This window comes from Mytilus edulis, chromosome 8 (genome assembly GCF_963676685.1).
Source record: "Mytilus edulis chromosome 8, xbMytEdul2.2, whole genome shotgun sequence".
In the NCBI taxonomy this organism is placed as follows: domain Eukaryota; kingdom Metazoa; phylum Mollusca; class Bivalvia; order Mytilida; family Mytilidae; genus Mytilus; species Mytilus edulis.
The window spans coordinates 10,826,241-10,847,459 of NC_092351.1; the positions used below are offsets into that span (position 1 = coordinate 10,826,241).

At 30.9% G+C, this 21,219-nt stretch overlaps 1 protein-coding gene across 16 annotated transcripts in view; it reads right to left on the bottom strand.

The window, feature by feature from the left end:
• Positions 1-21,219, bottom strand: part of LOC139484776 (teneurin-m-like) — a 163,678-nt gene that overhangs the window by 117,097 nt on the left and 25,362 nt on the right. For all 16 annotated transcript variants that reach the window (XM_071268721.1, XM_071268717.1, XM_071268715.1 and 13 more), the window contains exon 2: positions 12,130-12,201. The gene's annotated coding sequence lies outside the window, so the exon portion shown is untranslated. The remainder of the gene's footprint in view (positions 1-12,129; positions 12,202-21,219) is intronic.

The window sequence follows — 21,219 nt, forward strand, 5'->3', positions numbered from 1 at the left end:
TTTTATGGTGATTTTAGGCGAATTGTTCACAAACATTTTATGATTACAACTGTATGATGATGTTTACATTGGTTTTTTTTTTTTCAGATAAAGAAACTCGTAAAAGCTTACTTTTTCTGTCAACAATGACACTCAATTCAAATCTGCCATGAAAGCAATTTCCTGCTCAGAAAAATTATTGTCCTGTTGTCTCCTCAGTTAGAGCTGTTATTTTTGAAAAGAAAGTAAGAAAAAAAGAATTCTGATCATACACAAGATAAAATTACATGTATGATTTTTCCTACTTCCATCTTTATCAAGTCCCCTTGTTTTCCTCATCCCTATTTTTGAACCCACTAGGACCCACACCCCATATTTTTACCTATATATCTTCATACAGAGTCAAATCCACCTCCTTTTCAGGGGATTAATTCAGATAACCAAAACAACTGCTATATGATTAATCCTTTATGGAACCCTACATATAAAGTTTACCCAATAATCACACTGTTAAATAAATTTACATTTTTCTAACAAAGGCATATTAAGTAACACAATATTTTGATGAGGTTTGCCACGAAAATAAAGCATTTATTGTGAAGTCTGACACTCTAATGGAGGATTACTATCTCCGCCATCTCTCTAGGGATTACATGCTTCCATAAACTTGTAGATTTATACAGCACCCATGTCACCATGTTGTTAAAACATGTCTTATTTTCATCATATTTTTAACCATATATTTTAATTTCAGCCATCAGCGGTTCCAGGCTGACTGATCCCTAGTGGAACACAGTAGGAAAGTAAATTGTCAAAAATCAATAAGATAAATTCTATATAGGAGATTTATGTAGAAAGCTTTTCCCCAACTATGGCAGTAAATTCTATATTCTAGATTCAAACAGAAAGATTTTTCCCTATGACCATATTTCCTAGTCTGTAGAAAGATGATCTGATTACATATATGCTTTAGGCCATCGAGTTAATTCTATATATACAGATTTATAGAGAGAATATTCTCAACAAACTACTTTTATGGAGTATTTAAGTGATTTGATTATCATAGAATACTGCAGGGAAGAAAAATATGGAAAATGAATATAATTTATATTGAAAGAGTTGTTTGAAGCACCCAGTTTATTGCTCATAAAAATAAACCTGTGAGAAAAAAAATCAAAAATAAATACTAATTACTATTGATCATAAAGACCTTGCATGTATATACCTAATGTAAAGAGCTTAATTCTATATTTAACCATATCTGTATATTGTACTTTATTATCAACATCAAGATGTTTAATTTCCAGTGGAAAATTTTAAAAATGCAAATTCAGGACTAGAACATAATTCCAAGAGAATAACACCCTGCTTTGTATTAAACCAACACACTGAGCCAGATTTTTGAAGTGCTCACTAAGTTCATAATGTAACACAGAGACTCTCAGCCAATCAGACTTTTCTTTAACTCCTTAATGCTGTGTGCTTAGGACAGGATACAGCAAATACCAATTTCCAGGTTTATTTTTTGACCCAGCCAGGGTAAGAACTCACATTACCTCCCCCACTTTAGGGAAACATGCTATACCATGAGATCACTGAGGCGTATCAATATCAAGAGTATATACATATATTTTAATCAGATTGTTGTATAGTATTAACAAACAATTACTAAAATTATAAGCTGCTGACCAAATAATGAATCCATTCTGTTAGTTATTTTTTGAAAAAAAGGATGACAAAATAATTTACTGAACAATGGAAGGACAAGGTGATTGTAAAAGGTATGTATTTTAGCCTCTACTCATAGAGTGGTAAGTATAAATTAAATAATAGAAGCCCAGAATTTTTGTTTTACAAAAAAAAACAGGCTTAGCCGGAAAGACAAGATATGTTACAACAACCACCTGCACTAACTAAACTAGAAGACACTGAATACTATAATACAATTAATGCAACTTTAGAAGCACTTCAATACTTAAACTATTAAATATGCTGACTGTTAAAAACAGGTAGTTTGATTTGCCAAAGAACTACTATATATCAAAAGAAAACTATCATGTAATGTTTGTATCCAGATTCTTTACAATTAGATCAGATTCCTTACATACTAAATCTCTTGTACAAGGCATGCTAAAATCTGATGAATTTACACTTTAATCCGATGATAATAAATATCAAACAAATAGCATTAATGGCATTCGAAGCTTCTTCATATTAGCTGGTATCTTCTCAATTTTCCCATCATATATCTACAGAATAGTACAAAGACTAATTCAATCAATATACCCACTGACTTAACACCAAAGGGAGTTAATTTGATTACAAGGAAGGATTTACAAAATGAACATACTTTTTAGCCGACAATGAAAATGTCAGATTTGATCTGTAAAACTTGACGTGTTTATAGAGAGAACCATGTCCAAGGGTCATATTAATCAACCATAGATAGATGGTCAATATGTATTTGTTCCCACACTGAATGTCCTCTTTTCGGTCAATAGTAAATTTGTAACTTCAAAAGAAAATTGTCAAGCAGTAATGTGATAGATGGACAGACTTTATCATATTGCAATTAGGACCTCTGATATATTGCTCCTACAAATATTCAAATTAAAGTAGAAAAAAATTTGAAATTGACAAAGATTTTGTCAGAGACCTGAGAGAGAGATGATGGTTTTTACCAGCATTAGAAACCTTAAAACTGATTTTCCCCCCAGATTTCATTGTTGAGAAATAGAAAATTAAATGAAGAAACTTTAATGTTTTAATAAATAGAAACGGTACACTATAAGACCTCAGTGCAGACAAAAAAGGATAAGTTACAAAGAATACAGCTCCACCATACATGTAAGCTCTCTAAAATACAAATATAAAGAATTAGATCATCCACCCAGAAAATCAGAGAAATATCAAACTACTAATTTAAGAATTATTCCCCATGTCAGAATTATCATATTTAAAAACCAAATCTTTTAAAAACATCTAAAATGTAACTCAATGCTTCTTAAGTAAGCCATGGTATTATATTAGACGTTTTATATCACAATCTGGTAGGTGTTTTAAGAGATGGCAGTTGTTCATATTGATCAGCATTGAACATTTATATATGGATAAATCAAATGAAGTATATACAGCTGTAAACTGCCATAGGTTTTCTGTATTGACGGATATTACAAGGTTAACAGTATAACAATCAATACCTTCTTATAAACTCATTACATAAGGATTACAAAAAAGCCTTACAATAGTCTGCATTCTAAATCATCCACAAACTTATTCATTCAAACAGTCCTATTGAATTCTTGGATTAAATCAGTCTGTTTCAAAAATCCTCCCACTTAAACTACCTGAAAAGTTGCAATTTAATTTCAGTTGAATTCTATGCACAATAAGATTGAGTAAATCAACAGACTGCTTAATGAACATCCGGTTATAGAAGAAATCTCAAATTTATATAGCAACTACCGGTTTTGAAAGTAATTTCATTTGTCAATTAGAAGAAATTTTTTACGTAAAGTCATAATTGTCCAACAACATGAACAAAAAACGCAGATTTCCTAGTAAACAATTTTTTCTTTGGTCGTTTCTCTTTAAGGTGTTACCACAGAAGTCAGAGAAAAAATTATAGACTTCTGAGCTTGATAACAATTATGCAGTTTTTATCCATCCAATATTTCAATTTTGAGAATTGTGAGAGAGAGTTGGAGGTGTGTCTCATCCAAAATTCCTGCGAAAAATAATGTGTTGGTTCCTGCATTGCATTATAATTCAATCCTGAATTACAGACAATGTAATTCCAAATCCCTATTCCAATAAAAAAACTAGAGACCTGCCACTAATTTGTGTTATTATAAAAATAAGAAGATGTGGTATTGCCAATGACAACTCTCCTAAAGAGACCAATTGCAAATGACATAGATACTTCCAAATATAGGTCACCATACAGCCTTTAACAATGAGCAAAACCCATATACGTATTTTCAATTTAATTAACTAGTGTGATGAGAAACGTTTTGGATAGCATGAGAAATGTTATTTATTGTGGTTTTCCCCAATATGTAACCATTTAATCTAGCAGTATATGAATCAGTTTATACAGATGTAGTGCTATTTCCCCGATACAATTACCAAGTTACATCATCTATAATGTGTACCAAAAAATATGAGATGTTAGGAAAATCACCCTTAAATGAAAGTTACGTAATGTGCTAGATATAAACTCTTGTGATACAAAATATCCTGTTGTTGTAAACATGGTATAGGGTTCTTAAACTTTATTATTCAACCATATCTATAACAAGAATAAGTACAATTTTCTAAAAAGGAAAATTCTGTCAAACGTCCTGGGAATATCCGTCAAAATGAAAACTAATGTTTCATAATCCATCGTAGACCATTGATTAACTGTCACACGATCTTTACAAAGTCCTCCTAATACCAGCTGCCGAACCTTGAAGATAAAAACTTAACACATTTTCCCGTCATTTTTTATATGTCGTGTGATAAATACATTTGTTTTCCCCGACAACTTAACTAAGAATGGCCGTTTTCTATTTGATCTGACATTCTACTACTCTAGATTTATGTGTGATAACACGGAATTCTAAGAAAAATCATGTCACAGGTGTCCATAATTACGAATTTTACAAAGTCAGAATAACTATAAGAGGCTTGACTTAGTCTTAATTTGAAAACACAGGGAAATCAACTTTATATTGGCAACAATCAATACATATTAACAACTTATTCTATGTCTATCAGGACCAGAGATATATGGATTATCTCCCCTGTTGATAGTATTTCTTAATCTACTTTTAAACTCTTCTGATGTCTTTATGAAAGATTAGGTCAAAGACATCACAGAAAATAAATCATCAAGACATTTATGGTCTAACTAAAATAATCTCTTTAACAAAAATTACTCCTGATAAACTAATTTTAACATGATTTGCAAAAAATGATTTAAAACTGTCTTTATGTTTTAAAATCTAAGTTTTAATTATTTTTTTATGCAAAATATAAAATAAGGACATCAAAATTGAGAATGGAAATGGGGAATGTGTCAAAGAGACAACAACCCGACCATAGAAAAAACAACAGCAGAAGGTCACTAACAGGTCTTCAATGTAGCGAGACATTCCCGCACCCGGAGGCGTCCTTCAGCTGGCCCCTAAACAAATATATACTAGTTCAGTGATAATGAACGCCATACTAATTTCCGAATTGTACACAAGAAACTAAAATTAAAAAAATACAAGACTAACAAAGGCCAGAGGCTCCTGACTTGGGACAGGCGTAAAAATGCGGCTTGAAAGTCTCCAAATATCGATTTCATTGACCTCAGTTCATGTTAGCATCCTAGATTTGCATGTATGATTGATAATTGCTTGTCCAGTGACAAATATTTCACACATATTAAGGATAATTAATTGGGTTGTAACATTTGCTGCTGAACATTCGCTAGGCCCCAAACATTCAATCCGACATAAAATGAGCCTCATCATACTTCATGATTCTTTGATGATTTCCTTCCTTGTAGACATTGGAATAACACATTCAATTCTAATGGGAGACAAACAAATTGTTTTTCAAGAAATTTTGTAACTCCACGTGAAAAATCAATGTTTAATAAATGAGCTAATTAAAATGAGAAATGAATGAGTTTGAGTCTGTCAATATTTGTTGTATAAATTGATGGAACTTTATTATATGGAGTCTTTGGGTTTGTATTATTAGTCATAAAGACTGCATATCAAACTTAAGTAGTTTATAAAGCCACAGGATCCTAGAGATAATTGGTATTGGATATAATGGATATTACATGTCAAGTCAACAAACCCAAATACACATCCCATTATACCAGTACATGCAGTAACAAGCATCCCAAAAACTTTAAAGAAACATTAATTAATATAAAAAAAAACTTCCAAGTACATATCTCTGTATATTGAGTATATCAATAAAATTAAGTGCCTCAGGAATCATGAAATCTTTAATGAAGTACTATCAATCTAAACAGTTAATTCAAAATTAGTTAGGGTACAAGTTTACCTAACTTCAAATTAACAAGAATCCAATGTTTATGAAATAAACACCCATCATAAAAAAAGTTTCATTTTTCAGAAAAAAAAAGTCACCTGAAAAGATATTTTTTGTATCCTTTTAAATTATTTTTTTTGGGGGGTCTTTCAGTGATGATGCATAAGATGCTGAACATCAAACACACTTTTGTATTTTACAAGATTTTTTGTTGGTATGATTCATACACAAATCCTGAATGCAAGCATTTATGTCTGTTGTCACTTACATTTTTCATTATGAAAATGGAAGGGAAACCATGTATTATTTTTTTTCAGTGGAAATTAACCAGCACAAACATTTCAATGATGTCTTGGATTGCTCACCGATTCTGACTTTATTAATCTCAACAGAAATTCGTCAACTATAACTTAGGATGAAACAATCTGTATTAGCCTCAAGATATTTATACATATCTAGACAAAACACAAGATAAGTCTGACCAGTCACTTGAAACACCCACCTCAAAAAGATAAAACACCATTAAAATTAACCATCAGCAATGCTTACCTATAATATACACTTGACCTGCAGGCTTTGTCTGAACAAATCACTTTAACTCTCCACCAACAAGTTATAATTAATATCCATGTCCATTACATGTGTCCAGATTCTATAGGATCAGACATTAACTTTTATATCAATCAATGGTCATAATTAGTTTGTTACCAGTGGTCAGACAATTATTGCTCAAGGTCAAGTCAGGTCAGGATCAAGATCAAACACACATCAAAGAAAAAGTTCATTTCAGGTGAAACTGTAAGGATAAGGTCAATTTATAATTTGCTAAAAAAAATAAAACTGCAGCAACATGTTCAAAATTGTTTGAAAATCAAATCCAAACCCCATACCTGAAAGGATTTATATTTTTCTATACAAATTATTTTCTGAGGCAGAATACTGACCAATGATATGCATCACAAAAGAAAAGTAATTGAAATGAAACTTAACAATGGCCTTCATTTTTTCAGTGGACAAAAGATAGGGCAAAAAAATCAACCCTTATATCAAAACTAACTGACCTTCCCATATGATACTTATTATCACACTACCCCTTACCCTAAAACAATGCCTTTACCTTCAACCCTAATCCTCAAATGAAGCCTAACCCTAAAGTACCAGGTCTGTACCCACAGTAAATGAACTAAAATGAATAACAAATGCAGTTAACATTGAAGTGCACATTAACCTTGTTGTCCACAAGTTTTGTATAAAAAGTCTTCAAATACCACAAATAAAATAAATCTGAGAAGTAATTTGAAATTTCATACTTTTAAAGTCACTCAGATTATATTACAAATCTTTGACAGTTTTTATAAAGGAAGATACAAGTGGAAAAACTTGGCAGATTAAAACTCAAGATAGACTTTGCACTGAAGACACTAATTATATAAGTTTGCAATTCTAAACCATTGTGATCTTGTGAATAGAAACAAATACTTAAAGAGGACATCTGTCATAGTTAGACTTTTACATTTAATAGTTAGCATTAGTTGTTTTTGTTGCTATCCTGTTTCACTCAACTTTAATGACTTAAAAACATTCAAAACTAATTTATAACAGCAACATTAAGTACTAACACAAAAAGAATAAGACCCATGCAATCATGACATTTGTTTCACTTTCAAAGGAAAATCCTAAACAAAACCTCACATTTTATATGATTTTTTTTTTCGAACAGTCTCACAAGTTAAACCCATAAAAGTTCACCAATTATAAATACATAGTACAGAATTATATCAGCTATCTATGAAATTGCTATGATATATATATGTTTGTATTTTTGTGTATAACAAATTTGTATTGTCTTGGTATCAATCCTGTAATTTTGGATTTTAAACCAATTAAAATTACTTACTTACTTACTTACTAATACTTCCTTGCTATCTATAATACACTGATTTTACTGGAGTTAAATTCAAGATTTTTTTTCGATATTTTTTTTTATCTGGTCCATATGCAATCACAGATCTTTCTCTGGAGTACTAAATAGTGTATGAGGAAACTAATCATTTCAATATAAACTACAAGACACAATGGAACCTCATTAAACCTATCTAAATCCTATTCACTTGATGTCAGACAATAAAATCTAACATGACCTAAGGTATAATTAATGTGTTATCTCTTTCATCTAATTTAGATAAGATTCTAGAACAATGATTCTTAACAACTGTAAAGAAACACAAAGATAAACTAGGATAAAACTAATAGAAAACGTCAGTCTGTATCAAGTCTGTAGTCTTAAAATAACTAACAACAGTTTTTACTTTAGAATCATTCTGATCCATGGAAACCTAGGGTCAACATCAAGGTTTGTAGGACTTCATGTAGGAAAATGTGAAGTGATGAAATTCATACATCACATCAAATGATTTGTCAACATTGAGATAGGTTGAGAACTTGGGAAACTGTGTCACCAATAAAAGAGTTTATATTCACTTATTAAATATACAAGAACAAAGCAACCATGCACAAAACTTCCATAACAAGTATGTGTCCATAGTACACGGATGCCCCATCTGCACTATTATTTCTATGTTCAGGGAACCAAGAAATTGGGGTAAAAACTCTAGTTTGGCATTAAAATTAGAAAGATCATATTATAGGGAACATGTGTACTAAGATAATTTCAAGTTTCAAGTTGATTGGACTTCAACTTCATTAAAAACTACCTGGACCCAAAACCTTAACCAAAAAACTTCCACCTGAAGCGGGACAGAGGGTGGACAAAGGAAAGAACGAATGAACTAATGGACGGATGGACACGTAGACCAGAAAACATAATGGCATAATAAATGGGGCATAAAAAGTGGTCAAGTACTCAAGAAGAGTAGGTTTATTATGGTATTTCATGTGCTCAAACTGCAAAGTTGACTAATTAGTATTTATGCAAAATATGAATGTGAAATTTTATACAAACAAGGTACCAAAAAAACAAAAACATCACTCTTGCTGATTATCAATCTTGTATTATTTTTTCCATAGAGCATAGAAAACCATTCATTAGCCATTACTTCATAATAAGATGGTACCTGGTAACTTTGGTGAGGTTCCAAACAAAACATAACTTTGTTAATCTTATCAATAATTATTAATTACAATCTACAGGCATGTGAAGCTTAAATGCTGATTCAGAATATTTTTTGTTTAGGTATAGGTACAAACTATGTTTTTACCAAATAATTTCAGACTGGAAGATTACTATTATTAAGAATGTTATAGGCTGCCACACAGGTAGAAATAGTCTGACTTCATGGACTTGGCACCAATGAAGCAGTATTTCACATGTTTTATAAAGCAATATAAACTTCAATCTCAAAGATTCTGCATGATATCTTTCATATTGTGTGAAAGTTGATTTTTATATGAAAAAAAATCCAAATGAAGCAAAGGGAATTAACTCATACTGACATGCTGTAAATATAAGCATTGATAAGTAACAATCTGAAGAAGTTACTGATAGACAAATCTTATTTGTTGTACAAATGCCTTGTAAGTTTAGACTATACTACTGCTTGTATTGTTATTAAGTTGCAAACTGTACTGTGTAAATGAGTAAACCATCCACTACACACAGGTGGAGTTATTCACTTCCAATATTTGATCTCTTTAAAACAAGCCATGAAAATTAAACCAACTATATTAAAAAGAAACTGAAGAAATAAAGTGTGTCTGCTCATAGGTAAATGAGTTTACTAGTTACTTGATGAACAACTGAAGGTTAATCTTGAACTTCATATTCTATCTATCAATAATCTTGAACTTCATCTTATCTACCCTACCAATAATCTTGAACTCCTTTTTATCTACCAATGAAATTATGTTTTCAGAAACTAGAAATGCAGAAGTAACCTGTCAATTCTATGGACTATACAAGAAATGTTTACCCTTTGAATTACATAGCTATAATTGTGTCATGAAAATTACCATGTTCAGTTCCAAAGTTCAGATCTACTATTGTCAGTTAACACTCAACCATGTTAACCCAACATCAGTCACAAAGCCTAATATGGACCTTGTGAAAACAACATTTCCTATTGGATTGGATTCCATTAAAATTACCATTTAAAAGTAATTAAATATTGACAATGTTGTTACCTGTTCTCAGGTGTCAGATAGAAAAGGCCAGTTAGGATATTTATTCTAATATTCAGTTGCTAATTGCTAGCTTTCTGCTTGTTGACAGAGGATTTATTGTACTGTAAATTGTCAATGAGAAAACTTAATGGACAAAAAATATGCCAATATTCACTTGATTGAAGTTATTTTCTGTGAACAAATGGAAAAATAATGGCTTATAAGCATGCTCATATAATGATGGATAATTTATAACCTGCTGAAAATGCTGAAGGGTATTACCTTTTTCTAAACAGATGCCATGGTGTTAGTTATCTTCACACTCAACATGTGAAATATGGATAACTCTGTATTTTAGGTATACTGAATGGGAGAAGTTTGATTAAAGCTTATCATGACAAAAAAGCTGACGAGAAGTTACTAATTAGAATAGAACCAGAAAATGTAGCCACAGTGTATAATAACGTTACGTCTTTTACTAGCTACCTATTTATTTTGCATTGCATTTAAAAATCATAAATGCTACTAATACTGTGAGTGTATTCCAAGTCATAAAAGCAAATATAAACACTGTAAACCGATTTTATTAACACATCTTTAATTTTCTTTACATTCTATTATTTGCATTATTTTCCAATTAACTCTGTAAAGTCTTATTGGCATCGATCGTTGTTTTGCCGACCATTTTATTTCTGGCTGATCAGATTAAGCCCTCAGAAATCTTGCCTTGGTCATTTAACTAACAATTTCATCAACATGTACATTTATATAGATTAAATAGCATATTGATTGGTTCAATGGAAGCTGTGAATTCACCACATATCCAGTAAGTCAATTTGTGTCTATACTGTCACAAAATTATCGACATGGATTATTTCCCCTTTTGACCTCAAAATTTGTTCTACCTTTGAACGAATAAATAATTTGTGCAAACCACTAAGTTCACATGTTTTCAAATTTAATTACCTAAGAACAGGAGCAATACCAAATTAGTACAAAATTAACGCATACTGAAGTCAATATGTACTGATACTATCAAAATGTGCACTGCTCAATTTCTAAGATATAGTACATGTATTTGTATTTCACAAAGTAGATATTGAAAATTAATTTAAAAAAAAAAAAATTTCACGGACACAGTTCAAAAAAGTGCCCTTTATCTTTTTTCAGGTTCTGGCAATCTTTTCATACACTAGACATTGATTGATTGATGCTGGCTAAAGTCATTATGCAATGTGCTTGTTACATATATTTCAAGTATAAGTATTATTCTGCTCAATCAATGTTCCTTTTTTTACAGTATAAATCCATTTGACACTCACTTCAGTCCCTTTTTATGACACATGTTGAGTGTAGTGTTGAATACAAAATAACCATGACAACCTTTCAAAGCTATTTAAATTAAAGAATCAGTATTATTCTATAAAACCTTTTGGTTAATTGGTGATTAAAATCTTCCATGGTTTTTTTTCAATTGCAAAAATTCTCAACTAGCAAGAAATTCATTTTGTAAACATATAACATGTATAATGGAAAGAGTAGTGTAACAGCTGGAAAATTATGAAATTATGAAAATGGCAATAGCCAGTCTAACCATCAGCAATGACAATGTGTTTTATTAAAAAGAAATGCCTTGGTCAGATATTGTGACATCCATGTTGATCTCTTTCATCTTACATGGAAACATTTTTGGAATAAATGTTTTGGGGAGATATCATAAAATCCAAATAAATATCTAAATCAACACTCATTGTGTGGATAACTCATTGTGTGGATAACTCATTGTGCAATTACTGGGCTTGTTTTAAAATATTTTTGTTCACATTTTCTATTCTAAGCAAACATATATATTGACTAGAAAATATACAGACCTGACATACTACAAATCAGTTCACTGGAACTATGTAGAAGATTAATTTTCAATACCATGAAGTGACATAATATGTAACATGATGCCAAAATAAATCTCTAAAACAAAGGTAAAGTACTTACCTATATACTCTACAATAAGCTACCATTAATTAGCTGTCTGTACAACCAACTAATTATCTAAATTCCAATATTCTGTAAAAATACAAGAATCAAAGTGTTAAGGTTATGTGATTAATATCTCTAGGATCAATACAAAACCAGTTGAATGTTCACTTTCTGGTATATTCATCTGTTGGGAATTTCCATCTCTGTGTATACAAATCTATAACAATTAAATTTACACTTCATCTTCAGCTTCATCTTCTCTGTAATATAAACTTCTGACAGGACTTTCTGATGCTGATATTAGAAATACCAAATGTCTCCTGTTTTATAAATCTAATAAGGAAATCGGTAGAAGAATCTTACAGCTGATCTTTAAAGGAAGTAGGTCAAACAGTTTGTCATGATAATGATGATATTGTGTATGTAACTGGAATATTTTTGTTTGATGTTGGTATTTAGTTTTAAGAAATGAAAATTAGATATCAGCTACATTTTTTTTTTTATTAATTAAATATAATATCCCTTAAGATGTCAAACCTATTTTGTTCAATATTTTAGTAGATCTATTTGAAACAATTTCAAAATTAACATAAGGTATTGTGATAAATTTGAAAAATTGGAAAGTGACTTGACGTATTGGAGTGACTTGATAAATCTAATGCTGATTTGACATACGATATTTGATTTTGACTTGACATTTTTGGATGGACTGACTTGATATATTAGATAGTGACTTGAAATATTGGATTTTTACTTGACATATTGAATGCCGAATAACAAATTGGATTCTGACTTGACGTTGTTTTGTTACTTGACATATCTAATACTGAATCAACATTTAGTATAGTGACTTGATATTTTGTATAGAGAGTTAATATTTTGTATACTGAGTTAATATTTTGTATACCGAGTTAATATTTTGTGAAATAACTTGGCTTATTGTTTAATGACTTGACATCATTGTTGATAGTGATTTGACATTTTATAGTAACTTGACGTATTTGATAGTGATACATGTATGATACATTGAAAATTGACTTCACATATTGTAGTGGCTTAAGATGATCTAAGATCTGTGTCAATGGGTTAATACTGCCTGAAGGACACACTCTCTATTATCCAGCAACATTATTCTATAAATCACCACAGGATGTGTTTAATACTTATATTTTCAAGGAAGTGAAAGCACTTTGAAATCTTAGAAGTGGGTGACTCAATGGTCATTTTTGTGCAACTTTTTGCAACTTGTATTTTAAGTCATTTCTCACTGTGTTTAATTGGCATTTGTTAAAAACAAAACATGCAAGTTTTTTTTACGTTCAGCTTGAAATTTCTATTTTATTTCATATTTTTGTGTGCTCTAGCCCTATAATGACTGACTCAGAATAAATCATGTTAAATTACACTACGAAAATAAGAAAGTTAAAATTTTCAATTAAAGAATTTCTCCTTTTATATCTCCCATGAAAATGTACCAAAGAATCAAGTTCAAGTTTTGGAGGAATTTGTTGTTTTATCATGTAGTTAACCTAATAATGTAAAGAATAATAAGATCCTACCTACCATTAAATAAAGCAGTACATCCCATTCATATGAACAAATTTCTGATCAATAGTTTTACCACATGTAACAATAAGATCTTCCACCAAATTTAACTTCCAAAATAACAATAATTCATTAAATACCCTAATTAACAGTTTGTAACCAATATGGCTTTTCACTTCCTGTTCATTAATTCTCAGTGCCCCCTGTAACTGACCACTAGCTACGAACAATGGTTTATTGATCACAGTGACCAATACCAACAAACCCCTTCTGGTGCTTGACCACTGGTCAGAGAATTCAGAACAAAAGATCACATTGATTGTGGAGGCAGTGAGAGAATTACAGCTATGTTGATAAAAGGACTTAAAGTAGATCAACTATATCAACATTGGATCTTTAACACATGATCAATATTCCAAAATATTAAGTACATAAAAATTATATAACACTATCATAATCTTCTTTCATTTTATCAAAAATTTAGAAATCGGCAAACTTCAGTTTATTAACTGTTGGTCTTTCTACAAAGACTCTATTGTCAGAAATGTTTGTAATTCCTGCCTTTGGCCTGTGTAACAAGGTCTATCTATAAAAGTTTTTTGTTTGGAATGTTTGTTTTGTATTTGCACAATTTAAATCTACTGTCGGCAATTTAAGATAAGTATTTACCAAAATAAATCTATCTGAAACATGAAAGTAAACATTTAATATATCAACAACTTAGTCATTATTGATTCAATATTCTCTTTATAGTAAGTGGATTATATTGGGCTATGTCATTTTTTCTTTTTCCCTTTTCCATTCCGTATTTTAAGATTGTTATATTTTTGAACTGTATTAATTGCCCTCTCCACTGGACATCAAAAACTCTGACAGGAAATATTATTCTAAATCATCCAATCTTACTTAAATCTATTCTAAAAACTTGAAGAAAATATAAATTGTGTGAGAAGCCTTAATAAACTACAGTGAAAATGCTGAGTGGGCTTTGATATTCTATAAATATTCCATTTTAATATTTTGCAAACAGGGTGAAACCAAACTTTTTTGTTTGATATTCTTAAAATTCTAATAAATTTTCACAGTTCAAACATTTGAATCAAGAGTGGTAATAAACAGATATTACAGAAACCATAACAGTTAGTTGGTAAAATCCTTCAACGCACATCAAAGAGAAATCAGTTTCTTTTAACGCCTCTTACAAAACAATATTTTGGATACAATTTTTAAATTCTATTCAATTAAATCATATAATTTTGCTCATCAGAAATAAAAGTGGAAAAGGCTCTATTGAAAGCCAAGTAAGTATAATAACGTTTTAAAGAGATGATTCTTTTCGGCTTGTAAGCAGATTTCCACTATAGGTTATCTGGATTTGACCATTTACGACCAAGTATCTATCTATATAAAGGCTATATATCATTCAGAAATTAGACAGAAACTGCAGCATGGTGAGGTGACTTTACTTTATAAAAAGTGAAAAGATCGAGGGTCAATAAGTCTACTTTCCAGACCATATATTAATGTAACAATAGCATATGGATCAAACACAGCATGTTGACCATATTCAATTATGATGTCACATATAAAATTGACCAGGTTTTATGAGCAATCTGTTTTTGTATGTATATTCTCCTATAAATCTTTCTTTATGGTCATCCTGGTACTTATAACCATATGGTCAGGTATTCAAGTTGTAACACTATATAATCAATGATAATAACATTGACCAACAAAACAAAAGTACCACTGACCTTATAGTATATGACAGTGAACATGAAGACTGACATACTTTGTTATTTGGAAATATATCATAATTTCTAAACATTATATAAATTGATGGAAGCAACTTCATACTGTCATATTTCAAGACAATGATGAAACATTTAATTAGTTTCAATAATTTTTTTTTAATTTCTGTAAAAAACATTTAGTAAGCATTTACTTGATTACTATGAAGGAACATAGGCGGATCACCTGGTCCCCCCTTTTGTGGGAAAAAATTGGTTGACTATAATGGGAATTACTGAAGCATGACTGGAGTGGCCCCCTCCTCTTAGGTCAGTCAGTGCCCCTCCCCCTTATGAAAAGTTCCTAATTGGTCTGAGTCCTGTTCAAAGTACTGAAAAGTCAAATCACATCAACTTCAGGGTAACTCCATGCACTATTAATATGTTAATTTAGGTTTTCAAATTTCCCTTGATAAAGGACAAGTTTTCACTGGAGTAAGATATTTGTAATGACAACATAGACTTAATTTTGCCGGTATCAGGACAATGCATATAATAAATACATCTCATTTATTCTCAATTCCTATGTGAATCTTGTTATTTATGATGTCAATAAATACATGTAGGTATGTATGGTACAATTAAATGATATAATTATACAGAATATTAAATAACAAAATGTATAAATAGCTGATAAATTTAAATCTAAAATGACAATTTAAATTCAAGCCTTTGTGTCAAAAGCGGACTGTTGCAGTCAAGTCAATAATATTCGGCAAGACCAGGTATTCAGACACTCGAGTTCAGACATTTTTGTGGGCTTGGGTGACCGTGCCTGGACTTCTATCTATCTTTAACATACAGGTAATGAAGTATGAGTCTGCTGATAATGATAGCACATGTGTCATATTATTAAAAATATACTTGACCACTGATTGCGATAAAACAAAAACTTGATGACACAACTGATTAAATTTTAAAATTCAACAGTACATTTGCACTACTTTTTTTTAAATTTCTTGAGTTGTCCTGCATAGAGGTCACAAATATCTTTAGGTACCAAAAAATCAAGAGTCTATTTCATTCGTTAATTAATTTACAGTAAAAATCAGGAGTCAAATATTCAAAAAGACATAAGATTTATTTAACACTTACATCCTTACATCTATAAGTGACATTAATAGTTACAATTAATATACTAACCTCAGTAACTATTATAATGAAATTCCTCTCAAAATAGCCACAATAGTGAATCATACTAAAAACTTTTACAACTGAATTACATTTTAAAGTGCTTCATCGAGGTGTAAAGTTTGTACAACAAAAAACTGTAACAACATGTGGTCATAACTCACAATTAGAAATTTCCTATTCAATTCAATGTTTACAAAAACTTGAATGAACTACTCGAAAAATGTCAAACTAGTACCGCCTACTTAAAGACCGTTACAATACCAACAAAATTGTCGATTAAATCCTTATATATCACCAACACGTTCATTGAATCTGAGAAATATCGTAGATACTATTAGAAAGTGTAAATATGATTTTCTTCTTTATCTTCACATCTCAAGTACCTATACATGGATTACTATTTAATGGTTCAAAGACGCGAAAATATTAAAATCAATAATTTAAATATTAAATATTTCTTTGAAATGGTAATAAACCGACCCAACAGGTGAGGAATAGAAGATGAAGAAATGATAATCGATCAAATTTTTAATTTCCATTATGGATATGCTCTTTTTACTCTACTGATGTCTCACTGTTTCTTCTGCAACAGAAGGAAGGGATCCTTTCACGTCCACACTTTTTCTATGTTACTTTTCATTTTCAGTTTTCTCTTTTTTTTTATTTTCAAACAAAATTTCACTTACTTTAGAAATATAATATTCCATGCTGTTAAAAAGACATGGAAATTTTTAACTTCAAACATCTTATTTTTTGAAAGATTTGCTTTTGTGAGCACTTTATTGTAAATCTCTGACAAACCTAGCCACCTGTCGAATAACTTGTTTGAAATAACTATTACAATACACTTTCTAAATTCATTTAGGCATATAAAAGCTATTAACAATGTTAAAAATAGCTACAAAACAGAACATGGCAATACTTTCAAATTGGGGATTATTCCAATATGCATTAATGGGGGATAACTCTATTATTTCATCTGCACAAAGCACAAACTCATTACATTTTTTACATGTAAAAAAACAATGAAGCTTCCCACAACACAAGCCTATTACAATAATAAAGTCATAATTCTGGATAAAAATACCAAGATGAAATGATTAAATAATAATTCTAAAATGTTAGATGTGTTTTTCTCCCATCACCATATGGTTGTAATGGGACAATAAAAATATAACATTGCCTCCATCTATAATCCATAAGCCTCAGTAAAAAGTCAATTCTATTGTGTTGGCTAGAGGCAATTATAAAAAGCTCTGACTACAGACCATTAAGGTATCAATACATCTCTAATAATAATACAATGATATTTACAATCACATTGCCCTGATTCAGCAGTTATTCGCCCCCACATATAGAGAACAAAATAAACAGTTTTTATTGTAGACTATTCTATTAAATAAACTTTTCCATTATTTATAATCTGTTCTGCGCTGTCAGTATAATTGAATTCTAAACTTTTCTATTATTTACAAATGTTTGCAGGTTTGAGTGAGAAAGAAACCTGAGCTTCATCAATTTTCTCTGCAATAATAAAATAATTTAAACCCTCTTTGACAAACATGCTACAATCTAAAATAAACACGTTGGAGTACAAAAGACAGACAAAAGCTTTGGGGAGCTTACATTCTGTCCTAAGTTACCTCTTAAAGCAACTAAAATCTGGTATTTCCAACCTATTTAGGATAAAACTGGTAAAGTGAGAAAAAGACAATTTGCAGAAAAAATGACTGTAAGTGAGTGACCATGACCAATAGATATAGAAAGATGTGGTATGAGTACCAATGAGACAACTCTACATCCAAGTAACAATTTACAAAAGTAAACCATTATAGGTCAAGGTATGGCCTTCAACACAGAGCCTTGAGGCTCACAACGAACAGCAAACTATAAGGGTTCCCAAAAATTATTACTAGTGTTTACACCATTCAAACAAGGGCCTAAGAAATAACATAAAACCAAGAAAGCTGGAATACAGGTATAGGAAACATGTACAGAACTTTAAAAAAAATATCTCAGATCATTTTACCTTTATGATGAAAATAATCTAGAAAGGTATTTCAAGCCACAATTGGGTGTGTCTGTTTGAAAATAAATGTCAAAGCTAAGAGTACATTTTCAAACCATCAAAACTTCAAAATTAACATATCAAAGTAATGATTACAATTATAATAACTGACTATAGGTCAATACTCTTCAGGAAGTGCTGACCTCAGCAGATGAAATTCTATCCTCCAATCAGTTACATTCACCTGCCAATTAATATGTAACGGAAATTAAAAAACATAACGAGAAATATCTCTTTACACAAGCTGCTTGTTATGGTTTGAAAGATGATACGAGTAATGACACCTTAAATCAATTTATGAAATGGAGTCTCCCAGTCCGCTGATGGAGACCACCGCCAACAAATTTCTGCTCGCTAAATATCAATACCCAATTCTGAATACCAAAAACAGTGAAATTAATTATAAATAAACAACAAAGAATATCACAGATACTGGCGAGATCTGATAGTGAACAATTAACGTTATTAAATTATTCCAGGCAGCTTATGGTCGTGTGACGGTCATTGTATTACTATAATGTTCCCTTGCTGTGTTCCCAGGCTCAGTGAAAAACCTCACAGAAGTTTCAATTGAATTAGATGAATTAAATAATCAACTAATTTATAGTTTATAAAATGAGACTTGGCTCAGGCACTTTGTCGAAGGAAGGAAGAGCATTTCTACTATGATTCTTTTTACTGGTGAAGTCAGTTGATGGATAAATATAATCATAAAACACACTGTCCCAGGTTAGGGGGAGGGTTGGGATCCCGCTAACAATTGTTTAACCCCGCCACATTATTTATGTATGTGCCTGTCCAAAGTCAGGAGCCTGTAATTCAGTGGTTGTTGTTTGTTTATGTGTTACATATTTGTTTTTCGTTCATTTTTTGTACATAAATAAGGCCGTTTGTTTTCTCGTTTGAATTGTTTTACATTGTTATATCAGGGCCTTTTGTAGCTGACTATGGGGTATGGGCTTTGCACATTGTTGAAGGCTATACAGTGACCTATAGTTATCAATTTCTATGTCATTTTGGTCTCTGGTTGACAGTTGTCTCATTGGCAATCATAACTCATCTTCTTTTTTATATGACATAAGTATTGAAAATAATGACAGATGCACTGCATGCTAAGCATGGAAGTACCAAATGAAAGCAAGTATCAACATGGGTTGAAATCAGAAACAAACATAATGTAAAATAGATAACATATTTTTTATAATTTGACAAATTTGCTTTTTTAATGAAATATTATTCACCCCCTTGAAAACTGTCTAAGTCTATAATTACCTTATTAGAACAATATGCTTTAATTTTTTTGCATCCAGCCAACAAGCCTGATACAATTCATACAGAGATTATTAACAATGCTGTGGACATTTTACTGAATTATATAGATTAAATATTTAAATTATATGCATTTTTTGATATCTTCTTTTTTTATCTATTTTTTTAAGCATTACTTATAAGCTGTTAATATGTTTCCATATAAAACTGTTGCCAAGCTACAATCTAATGCACTATATCTCATTGTTTCCCTCTGGGTTATGAATCATTTTTTAATGAAATGAACAGCGATATCCGTGGATTGATATTATACGACAGTTTCATTTCCTCCTCAAATAACACAACGTTTAGATGAAAATGTTGCTGATTATTAGATATGGAACAAAAACTAGTTGAACAACGGGTAAACATGAAAATGTGCTTCAGGCAAACAGCAAAACCAATACTATCTTGATAGATTATTTCATAAAGTGTATGGCACTGCCATGGATGTCTCACATTATGTATATAAAAAAAAGAAGATGTGGTATGATTGCCATTTAGACAACCCTCCACAAGAGACCAAATGACACAGAAATTAACAACTATAGGTTTCTGTATGGCCTTCAACAATGAGCAAAACATATGATTGAGACACCTTACAGGGATTACTGTTTCTTATATATACCATACACTCTCATAGAAACCAACATTCAAATTTTTGTTCCAGGCATGCTTTAACCTAAAAGAGAACTCATCAGTGATGCTTGAATAAAAAATTAAAAAGGGCAAAAATAAACTGTACAAAGTTGCAGATAAGCCTGGACTTCAGGACTCAAAATTCTGAAGGAGACTACAGCCAACAAATTTCTACTTGCTAAATATCAATACCAAATTCTGAATACCAAATACAGCTATGGTAATCAAATGCAGGGATACAGAGCTCCAGATAAGCTGCGTATTTGCGTGATCACGCAATACAAATAATAAAATACCCAATGCAATTGCCCATTGCAGGGTTCAATAACCCAATTTATTCAAAGGAACACCCAATTATATTCCAAAACCATGAGTTCACAACCCTTTTATTGGCTACAATTTGCGTTATTTACCCTTATCTGTTTACAGTCGTCGGGTAAATTATTTTTATAATATTTATAATTGGAAATTTCTTTCGTTCTAAAAATAGATCCTTGCATCATGTAGCTTAAATGGGTTCCTGTTAGAGTTTTCCGTTGCTCAATAGGTACACATGTTTTTGAAAACATTTCGATCTTCTCGGCGTTTATCCAATTAGCGTGTGTCATGAAGTCATATTTT